Here is an 11,229-nt window from a genome sequence, read left to right as displayed (position 1 = left end):
AGCAGTACTGGAGGAGGTCCAGAGGTGCACAAGGAGGCCACCTTAAAGATCTGACACATTTAAATCAGGTCTGGTTTTATTTCCATCATCCTTTAAGGAAGGTTTGGATTTGTTATGTCACTGTGATATTCACATCATGTCAGTCACCTCCACACTGAACACTTCACACCAGCTTTAACAACAGACAAAGAACAAGAGGAACAGAGAGAAGGAGGGAGGAAGAGGACATGATTCAGAGGAAGGACAAAGGAGAAGGGAAGGGACAAAATGCATAGAATTAAGGCCGCAGTTAGCCTGCGACTTTTGCATCCCCCAATTTTGGGGCAGGAATTGGCCGGGGTTTAGTAGTCTGTTGGGGCATTACGTGGGGATGCGTGTACTGCCCCAGGGGTGGAGAGTGGGTCATGCCATTCAAGGCAGCATTTTTGCAGAAGAAAGCTCTCTGTGGGGAGCCATTGCTCCCCACTCCTAACTTTTCACTCCCATTTGTCCTGCAGACTTCGAGGGCTAGGGGCCGTTTCGTCCCAGCCAGTGCTCTATATTAGCCTTTCTCTCACATATGTAGCATGAGAGAAGGTATAACACTGTAGAAAAGGAGTGCCTGGCTATTCAGTGGGTGGTGCCGGGGAGACAGGTAAGGCCACAGGTGGAGGCATTTAGACTTCTCACAGTCTCTTCTTTTTATAGTGAAGCAAGAGAATATACAGTGGGGCAAAAAAGGTTCTGTGTTATTGTTTGCCATCAGTCTGACTGTGGCATATTCAGTGTTGTGTTATCAGGGGTTCTTCCAAAAGTGCAGTATTCATTCCTTGGTCCGTGTTGAGGATGAGGTGAAGAAGCTTCTGTGATGAAAAGAAACTCAAAGAAGTCCAGACGCTTTTCTCTCCAAGCTCCTCAGACTACTGACGCTTGTTTCTCTCTTTGTAAAATGAAATTTAAAGTGAATTTTGAATCAAATGTTTCTCTTCTTTCTCCCTCAGAGTGCAGACATGTCTGCTGCCAGCAATCTGCGATCTGAAGATCAGTTTCTGTGCTCCATCTGTCTGGATGTGTTCACTGATCCAGTCTCTACACCATGTGGACACAACTTCTGCAAAACCTGCATCAGTCAGCACTGGGACATGAATCAGAGCTGTCAGTGTCCCATGTGTAAAGAGACTTTCTACACTCGACCTCAGCTGAGGGTCAACACCTTCATCTCTGAGATGGTTGCTCAGTTCAGACGTGAAGCTCAGCAGAAAGCCAGCAGCAGCAGCTCAGAGCAACAAGCTGCCAAACCAGGAGAAGTTCCCTGTGGACTTTTTGGTCGACTCCTTTGCTGTCTTTTACTTACTTACTTAATTAATTAAGAATTAATTTGTGCTGTATGTGTGTGTGTGTGTGTGTGTGTGTGTGTGTGTGTGTGTGTGTGTGTGTGTGTGTGTGTGTGTGTGTGTGTGTGTGTGTGTGTGTGTGTGCGTGCTGTCATTCACTTGCAGGTGTTTGTACCATTAAGCTGTAATAACAAGAACAATAAATAAGAGATTAGGAACAATATTGAATCTATATATATATAATATAATAAATAATATATATAATTATATATATTATATATAACAATAAAAAATGCTATGATTCACATAAATAAAAATAAAATGTATGATGGATGAAACCTTATCAAGGCTCTCAGCGCCTCCTTTGTTCTTGTTGTAGTCCTGGATCATCAGAGGCTTCCTGTCCTCTGTGGTGCTGACAGCGGCGTCTTTGTGTAGGACGACAAGATGTCAGGATGACATTTCTATTCTTCTTGGGAACTTATGACACAAGAGTGTGTGTGTCAGTGAAAGCACATTTGGATGAGAGTCCTTCCTCTGGTTGATACCAGCTGAGGGGGAAGTTCAGGCTTGTTCTTCCTCACTGTCCCTACCATGGTGAGCTTTCTTTTCAGCAGCTCCTGACCACCTGTCTCCTGAAGCACCGTGCACTTGTGGATTACCAGCTTCTGCAGTCTTTTCCTCAACACTAACCCTCATATAGTGTGAATGATGTTGTGAAGCTGGTTAGGGTTTAGAATGTACGTGGTTAATGATGTGCTTTTGAACACACCATGTGTGAAATAGTCCCATGTGACCCCGTGGGGAGCTGTTTATCTTGTGCCTTGTTTCTCTCCTGTTCCCACCTGTGTTTTTCCCTCTGAAGAACTGGTAACCAGTGTGAAACGTCAGGGATGCTCGATCAGACCAGTGAGAGCAAACAAACCCAGCCCTCCCAGCTTATGGTTTAATCTTTATTGGGGGAGAAAACTTTTTAAGCCCTAATTTTGACAGGGAGTAGAGTCTTTGAAGCCTTTTCTGGATCCTCAGAGGGGATGAAGGAGGCAGAGGAGGAAGCAGAGATCGGTCTGTGTTTCATTGTAAGATAGAGACCTGGACCATTCTGGGAATGACAGCCGACTTTGGCCCATCGGTGGAGGATCTCATGAAGAGAGACGGCAGGGAGAAGGACAGTGTTTCATCGATAACAGCTCCAACACCTACAGTGTATATAATATATACATCAAAGTATATTTGCTATACTTAATGTATATAACATCATGTTCTTCTGTCCCCTTCACAGTGCAGGAGCGTGTCAGGATAGATTTCACTGCGTGTTGTATTTGTATAACTGTGCATGTGACAAATAAAGAAACTTGACTCTAATCAGCACAAACGAGGCTCTGACACATGGATTGTTTTTATAGTTTATTTAAAAGGATTAACCCCAAAATGTGAAAACAAGACCATCAACAGGCAAGACAGAGCTGACAATGTTACTGATGTCTGTCTGTAAATAAAGGGTGAGTGGAAACTAAAACTGGGGTTGGGAAACTTGCTGTGATCACTAACAGCTGCACGAGTTCTGGAGTCACCAATAAAACAAAAAGTATAAAAAAGGTTTAGCAAGCTCAGCATTACATAGATAAGGGATTAGGTGGGGATACTTTCAATGCAAACCCAGGATGAGAGCACGAGGTGAGGCAGAGGAGGAGCAGGGAAGTGATGAAGGAGGACCAAAAGGATTCTTCTGTATCTTTGGGTTTGCAGCAATAAGCAGGTGGATTTTTAATGTTTCTAACTGTTTGCACAGTTTCCGTGCTGTTATTCTTTAGCTTTGGGGCCGTTTTATAATAGTTTTGTCTGAGGTGTTTAAGCTTCTATTTGTTCATCCACAATATTGTTTAGCTGATTCTATACGAGCTCGTTCCAGTTCTTTCAGTCAGTCTGTTGCTTCTCTCCCGATCATTTTCCCTGTTCCTCATAAATCCCAAGGGTGGGGCCCGTGGGTCCATGTTAGAGTCTGGACACATTTCCACCCTGAAAAGAAGAAATGACATTCAGTTACCTTTGTGTGCAGCAGAAATGCCTCCTGGGTGCACTGGAGATAGAAAAGCACATTCCTCACTTATTTTAAAACTAATGCATTCAACAGCATTTCTATAAAAACAGACCTGATTTTTATTCCATCATATTAAGCCCATCTCTCAGCATAAACATTACTGTCATGGGTTACTTTGATAACTCCAAACTACAGGAGGTCAGAGGTCGTTAGAAGCTCCCTGGCTGTGCAGAGGCAGGAGGCGAGCTGTAGGAAACCCTTTGACGGCTGATGAGGAATTGTAAATGCTTTTTGTTGGAAGACGGCAGCTCGTGAAAGGCAGATGTGCAATGCTTTTGTGCTGTGTGAACGACCATCGTTGAACATCTATAATCCAGTTTTAAGATCCCTTTTTGTAAGGTGTGACTGCACTTAAAGAGGCCTGGAGGCCTTTTCAGAGGCGTCTCTCTTCGTGCATGAGAGACAAAGGTGCCACCCTGCCTGCTGGCTTTGTTATCTTCACACCTCGGTTCATATGATTAGGTAGAGGATGATTAGGGGTCCATGACCCTCTTGGGGACTCTCCCATATGGCTAAATGTGGGACTCTCCATCAGCAGCTCCTTACACTATGCTGAGCTGGATGACTGAGAACCGACATACTTCCAGGTGAATGTAACGCTACGGAGAAACTACAGCGAGAGTAAACCTGCTAACTTTGGTGTTTTTTCAAGTATCGGGTAATTTTATATGTGACTTTTTCTATCAGGTGAACAAAGTGTGCATGCATATTCACGCTAAAGTTAAATGCAGAGAAAGCGCAGAGTCTCTGCTTTCAGAAACAATTGTATTAGGTTCAATTGAGCGAACGGTTCAAAAGTTACAGTGATTTAAAAACAATTTGCAAAAACCTGTTGGATTGTGAGTTTCAGGCATTAAATGCTATTCTACATCCGGACACTAGAGGGCGCAGAGCGCGATGGTGGTACCGAGCAGTGTTTTGGGGCGCAGAAGAAGAATTTCACAGAAAGAACTTCCTGTTGTGAAGCTAACGCCAGCACAGCATGTGTGTCGTTTGCGTTCACGGTTTAAAGAAGATTATTGTGTTTTCGTCTACTTGTTACCCAGGCTGACAGCAGCTTCACTGCCTCAGGTTAGTAAACATTACAATGACCGTGCACGGCGCACCTCACAGTACAGGCTGTTGTTCGGTCATTCGCACATCTCGGTAAAGGATGCGGGTCATTGTGTGTACACTGTGGCTTTAGGCTGCAGGTTGATGGATGCTAATGCTAGCGACTTGGCTAATGCAGAATACAGTGGAGCCCCGACTTACGAAAAGTTCAAGTTACGAAGGCACTGAACGGCAATACTTCTGCCCGTGTTATGGCAAAATGCCCGCGTAACGAAATCCGCTGGCTCTGATTGGCTGAGCCTTCAAATCAAATTCAAATTTTATTTGTCACGTACACAGTCATACACAGTACGATATGTAGTGAAATGCTTGGACAACTGCTCGTGACCTAAAGAAAACAAAAAGGAAAAGGCTATGAATAAGAAAGGAAATAAATATGAAAAATTAAAAAGGGTAAATTTAACTAGGAAGGAATAAAATATAAATTAAGGTTAAAAATGAAATAACTGTACAACACAAATTAGAATGAAGGGTAAATTTAACTGGGAAGAATAAGATAAAATATATAAATTAAATTGAAAATAAAATAACTGTACAACACACTGGGAAAGAATAAGATAAAATATATAAATTAAATTGAAAATAAAATAACTGTACAACAAAATACACAATATAGAACTATATAAGAATGTCTGAACAAAATACACAAGAAGTATAAATAAATATATACACAATAACAGCAGCAGTGATTTAAGTGATGAAGTGAAAACAAAGTCCAGAATGTCCAGTGTGTGTGTAAGAACTATATGTGTGGGTCAGTACTGTGGTGTGATTGTGATTGAGAGACCGTATCGCCTGCGGGAAGAAGCTCCTCCTCAGTCTCTCTGTGTTGGTCTTCAGGGAGCGGAATCGCTTTCCTGACCTCAACAGAGAGAACAGTCTGTTGTTGGGATGGCTGAGGTCCTTCACCATCTTCCTGGCCTTGGTCCAGTCAGCTGATCGCACAACCCTCTGTAGAGCTCGTCTGTCCTGCATGGTGCTGTTCCCGAACCAGGTTAAGATGTTTCGGGAACAGCTCAATGCCCACAATGCCTTCCGAATCATGTGACAACCCCTTGGCTTCCGTACTTGCACTTCGACCATAGGAACAATTATAAAACAAAAATAAGTCATGAAAGCAGGTAAACCTTCAAAGGGCACCACCATCATGTCCAAAAGGAGGACCCCCATACACGACGAGATGGAAAGGCTTCTCCTTGTTTGGATTAAAGACAAGGGAGGGCAATACCCTCACAGAGACTGTCATTTGCGAGAAGGCGTCCTCAATTTATAATGATTTAGTAAGTAAGGCAGCTTCCAATGAGCAGCCAACGGCATCGACGTCCTCGCAGGAGGCACCCCTAACCTCCCCAGAGTTCAGGGCATCGCATGGGTGGTTTTATCGGTTCAAGAAGAGGACTGGCAACCACTCCGTTGTGCGTCACGGCGAGGCAGCAAGTTCTGATCACAAGGCTGCCGAAGAATTTGTTAAAAAATTTGAGGAACTTATAAATCAAGAAGGCTACATCCCCCAGCAGGTATTCAACTGTGACGAGACTGGCCTCTTCTGGAAAAAGATGCCGTGGCGTACGTACATCACCGCGGAGGAAATAAAGATGCCAGGCCACAAGCCCATGAAGGCCCGTCTCACCCTCGCCCTGTGTGCTAATGCCAGTGGGACTGTAAGGTCAAGCCACTCCTAGTGTACCACTCAGAAAATCCGCGTGCCTTCAAGAAACACAAAAACTTTAAAGGAGAGGCTCGAGGTTATGTGGAGGTCCAACCCCAAGGCCTGGGTGACCCGACAGTTCTTTGTCGAATGGGTCAACTTGGTTTTTGGCCCTGCTGTCAAGAAGTTCCTCGAGGAGAACGAGCTCCCCATGAAGTGCCCTCTGATCATCGATAACGCCCCCGCCCACCCCTCTGGCCTCGAGGACGATATCCTGGAGGAGTTCTCGTTCATCAAGGTTCTCCTCCTCCCTCCCAACACGAGCCCTCTCCTCCAGCCCATGGACCAGCAAGTGACCTCTAATTTAAAGAGACTGTACACGAAACACATGTTCAAACTGTGTTCGGACATAACAGAGAGTACGCAGCTCAGCCTCAGGGAGTTTTGGAAAAATCATTTCGACATCGTTGCATGCCTCAAGTTGATTTCTTTGGCATGGCGGGAGGTGAGTCGTCGAACGCTAAATTCTGCTTGGAGGAAGCTGTGGCCTGATGCTGTTGCCCCTCGAGATTTTGAAGGCTTTGAGGGGGAACCTCAACCTGAAGTCAAGGTTGAGGAGATCGTAAATCTTGGCACTGCCCTGGGACTGCAGGATATAAACGACCTTGTGCATGAACATCGAGAGGAGCTGTCAACGGCAGAGCTGCAAGAGTTGGAGGCGATGCTGCACTCATCAGTACGGCAACAATTCAGCGAGGAGGAGGCCGTCATACCATCGGCCGATATCAAGGACAATCACCCTGAAAAGAACTTTACCGCTCGTGCTATAGAGCATTTTGGTGCGTCTGCCTCTCCCACTTCAGATCCATTTTGAAAAGTAGACAGAGACAGACGTCGTTGGATAGATTTTTCACAAAGAGGCCAGCAACAAGTCAACCTTCAGGTGAAAGTGTGCCTTAGAGGGCGAAAAGCGATGAAAGTAGCAGTAGTGATTAGTTCAAAATAGAGCTGGGCGATAGAACGATAACGATATGTATCGCGATATAACTTTTTCTCGATAGAAAAATTCAACTATCGCGATAGACCTCGCCGCTCTTGTCCTCTTAAAAAAAAAAAAAAGAACAGCCAATCCAAATTACGTAGCGCAGAGCTGAACCAATCACAGCCGCAGCGTCACGTCGCGTGACTTGTTACGTACAGCACAAGTGCCAAGCCGCACGTGTGTTTGTTTGGGAAGCAGCCAGCCACCGTACCGCCCGGGTAATGGAGGAAATGAGTGTGCCGACTAGAAAAATCAACCGAGCGTGACCGAAGAGAAAACAGATGATGGTTCCAATGCCGGAGAGATTGTCAAACGGAAGAGCCAGAGAAGTTCCGTAGTGTGAAGGTATTTCGGCTATTTCAAGTCTGACAAAAAACAGAGTAGCGTGCACTGTAAATTGTGCCGAAAGCAAGTCTGGAAATACAATAAACTGGTGCATGCGCTACGTCCACACGTACCCGGGTATTTTTGAAAACGCAGATTTTTCTATGTGTTTGCACCTTTCGTCCAAACGTAAACGGCGTTTTTGGTCACTGAAAGCGAAGATTTTTAAAAACTCAGTTTTTGCATTTAGTGTGGACTAGAAAAACGGAGAAAACGCAGCGTCAAAGGTGTGCGCATTTTTTGACGTCACACTGTGCGCCACGTTATTGTTTCGGTGAAATGAATTTCTACAATACTGTTAATTCTACTCTCTGCAGTGTTTAAATGCTTACATATACACACAGTTACTGTCCCTCCACACTTACGACTCGGTTCTGCTTCTATGCCCCAGCTTTGTTTACTTTTTTCCCACCGAGGCTTCTAGACTTCTGATTGGCCAACATTTCTGCACGGTTAGGAATCTATCGCCACCTGCTGCTTTGGCATGTTCATAGCAGCGTTTTCCTTCATTTCTCCCTTTATGTGTGGACGGGATTATTTTTTAAAACGAAAACGGAAAATCTCCGTTTTCAAAAATACCCGTGTACGTGTGGACGTAGCCTCAGTCTCTGACTGGAAGCGCTAATTCGTCATTCGGCTTTTGTCAGACTAAAGTAACTGTTACAACTGTTTGAAAAGCTCAGCTATACAACAAGGAGAGATTGAGAATTTCCTTTTAGTTCTCAGTTTATTTGATATTGACAAAAGTTAGTCAGTTTTGTCTGTTCTTCTGTAAAACAAACTAAGATTTATTTTTAGAATTAATATTTTGTTTCTAAGTGGAATTGACAATTTAGTCTGTTTTGTTTGTTCTATTTTGAAACTTAAACGCTTTAGCGGCTGCCTTTTGTGTAGTTTGCAATATTTGCCTTTATTTACCTGAAAAAGTCTCATGTTCCTTAAGTACATCTACCCTGTTGAACTTATTATGGGAAATAAATATTTAAATCAAAACAAGCTGCTGATTATTTCACATTTTACTTGTGAGCAACGGCACATTTAAATCTTACAAATATAGTTATTTGGCTGATATCGTGATAGATATCGTTATCGCCTGAAATGAAAAAAACATATCGTGATATGAAAAAATCTTATATCGCCCAGCTCTAGTTCAAAAACATAAAAATGCACAAAAAATGTAAAAAATAAATGATAAAATAGATTTTTTTTTTAATTATCTAAGTTTAAAAAAAGTTTTAGTTTTAATGTTTAGAACGTCATGTACATGCAGCATATGTATGCATGCATACAGCTGACACATATATACACTTATTCCTCTAATTTTGAGTTATTGGTAATGTTTTTACCCAAATGCGATACTTCTTAAAATACAAGCAGACATTACAAAGAAAGCTGAAGTGTTACTAATTGTGTAAAAATGTCTGAATTGTTTTTTGTTGCCTTTCTTTTTTACTTGTAGTGTTTTAGATGTCAGGGCTGTTGGTGGATTAAAACTTTTTGTTAATAAAAATAATGTTCTCTCTGGTCTTTAATGTGCACTTCAGTGTCTGTTGCACTACCTCCTGATGTTTAAAGCCTGATTAATCTTTGAATTAAAAAATCAACAACTTTACACCTTAATGTTATGCCAGTTTCCCCCGTGGTGGTGCTGTATGTATGCATGCATACGTATGCTTTCTTCAGCCTCCACCACCTCCGCCACCAAGAACTCCGTCTCCAGCCAGCATCTTCTCACTCAAAAGGCGCGATGGCTGCTTCGATTTACGAAAAACCGTCGGGAACAGATTAATTTCGTAAGTCGGGGTTCCACTGCAGTGTGTTGCTGTGACATTTGTGAGGTTCCCTCAGACACACTCCGCCAGTCTTGTTGCTGTTAACAACAAAATATTAAAAAATCCACCATCTGTTCCACCGTCACCAGTTAATCTGGAACACCGGGTGATTTAACGCTACTCTGTGTTCATACTTGGAAGTATTAGCATGTTATTGACTTGGATACTATATTGTTTTAAGCCTTTGTGAATGTTTGTTCATTTAAAGTGAAAACGCCATCTGCTTTTGGCACAAAACTATCGAATTTGCAGCTTCGGTTAAGTGGGATGGTTTGTCAGACATCACTGTAACATCATCCTACAGTAGGACCGTTTGTCAAACAGTGGTTACATGATGTCTGGAGACTTTCTGGTTCAGTTTTGTTTGTTTAGCAACTTCTGCTCATTTACGTAACTGCTGTTTTAGTCATGGCTTGTTTTCTTTGCGTTTGCTGGTTGTAGAAATGGTTTCTATGAAGCGTTTCTTTTAGCTGAACGAACTGCTGGTGTGCGTGCATGTTTTATACATGTGCTAAAGTTAAATGTCTTTGTGCAGAACATTGTGTGCTTTGGAGAAACAGCAGAGGATCAACAAAGGTTCAGTTTTAAAGTAGGTACTGCTCGGTGTCCAGTGTAGCGACATAGCTAGCTTTGCATCATACCGAGACACGCTACTGGTGCTATAAAGTGATGTGCAGAGTTTGTCTCTCTCTTTGTATTTGCAGTCCAAACAACATGGAGAAAAACATTGTGTACTGCCTGCTGTGCAACAAGCCCCAGCTGTTCATTTGGAATCACCTGAGCGGAGTGTGCCTGAAACACGGCACAGCACAGGAGAGGGAGCAAGAAGCTTCCAGAGCTAAAGCCTCCCAGAAGCTGTTTTCCAGGGAAGGTCGACTCTGGAGCTTCTCGGAGCTGCAGGAGTTTTGCAAGGACGCAACATCTTGCACCAAACTCTGCAGTCGTCTTCAGAGTCGTGGCTTTATCATCACAGACACTCCCCAAACCTGCCCAACACAGAGGTCTGATGAGCTTGTTGCCACTCTGGCCAGTCCAGCTGTGGCTCCGGTTGACTCGATCCATCCCTGATGGAGTCTCCCATAAATCCTTTGGCTGGACATTTGACTTGTCTTTATTTTTCCTTTGTTTGATGCTTTGCTTGGCTTTTGTTGTGTCTGACCTTTTCTGATTAAAAGAAAATTGAGCTCACAGGACATCATGTTGCCTCAGCTGATGCAGTCCTCTTTGCAATAATGTTTATTTCCAAAGGAATTTCTAGAAATTCAGAACAGTAAAATTCACAGAATGAATTAGAAGATAACTCTTATGTAGTTAAACTAAAATCCTCTGTGGGGGTTAGTATATAAACTCTTAACACCTAGTTAGCATGAATAAGTGTTGAATGATCAACTCCAGACAGATTTGGTATTCAACACTAAGTCAGAGTTAACGTTCCAACTCTCCAATAAGAGTTAAATTAACTTATAAAGACACTTTAAAAGAGCTGAAATCAAATCTGACAGTCTTCATTTGGACATGTTGGATTTGCTGTGTGGTAAGGCACCTGGGCCAGATGGCTTTCTGACTTTACAAAACCTTCCCAGAAGAAAGAATAATTCCACTTTTTAACATGTATGTAGAAGCATATCACACGGAGGCTCTCCACCCACTGTGAGACAGGCAGTGAGTACTGAGAAACCTGCTAAACCTGCAGAACACTCATCATTTAGAGTCTGACGGGGGTTGACACTAAAATACTTTAAATGTTTAGCATGAAGATCAGAGCCTTGGATCCCACATTTGATTCACTTTGTACC

The 11,229-nt window shown here is 43.0% G+C and overlaps 1 long non-coding RNA gene across 2 annotated transcripts; it reads left to right on the top strand.

Annotated features, from left to right (window-relative positions):
* The first annotated feature begins 4,354 nt into the window (after positions 1 to 4,354).
* LOC146578005 (uncharacterized) lies at positions 4,355 to 10,626 on the top strand. Of its 2 annotated transcripts, XR_014889926.1 has the most exons (3): positions 4,363 to 4,485; positions 9,969 to 10,022; positions 10,138 to 10,626. It is a non-coding gene; the product is annotated as an uncharacterized LOC146578005 (long non-coding RNA). The 2 variants fall into 2 exon arrangements; XR_014889923.1 differs by lacking the exon at positions 9,969 to 10,022 and having other exon boundaries at positions 4,355 to 4,485.
* Positions 10,627 to 11,229: the final 603 nt, after the last annotated feature.

This window comes from Mchenga conophoros, linkage group LG3, assembly GCF_057382185.1.
Source record: "Mchenga conophoros isolate Kocher_MC1m ecotype Shallow Benthic linkage group LG3, M_conophoros_male_GT1.1, whole genome shotgun sequence".
Taxonomy (NCBI): domain Eukaryota; kingdom Metazoa; phylum Chordata; class Actinopteri; order Cichliformes; family Cichlidae; genus Mchenga; species Mchenga conophoros.
Note: the sequence above shows the minus strand (reverse complement) of the source record. Positions and strands in the feature narration are given on the sequence as shown.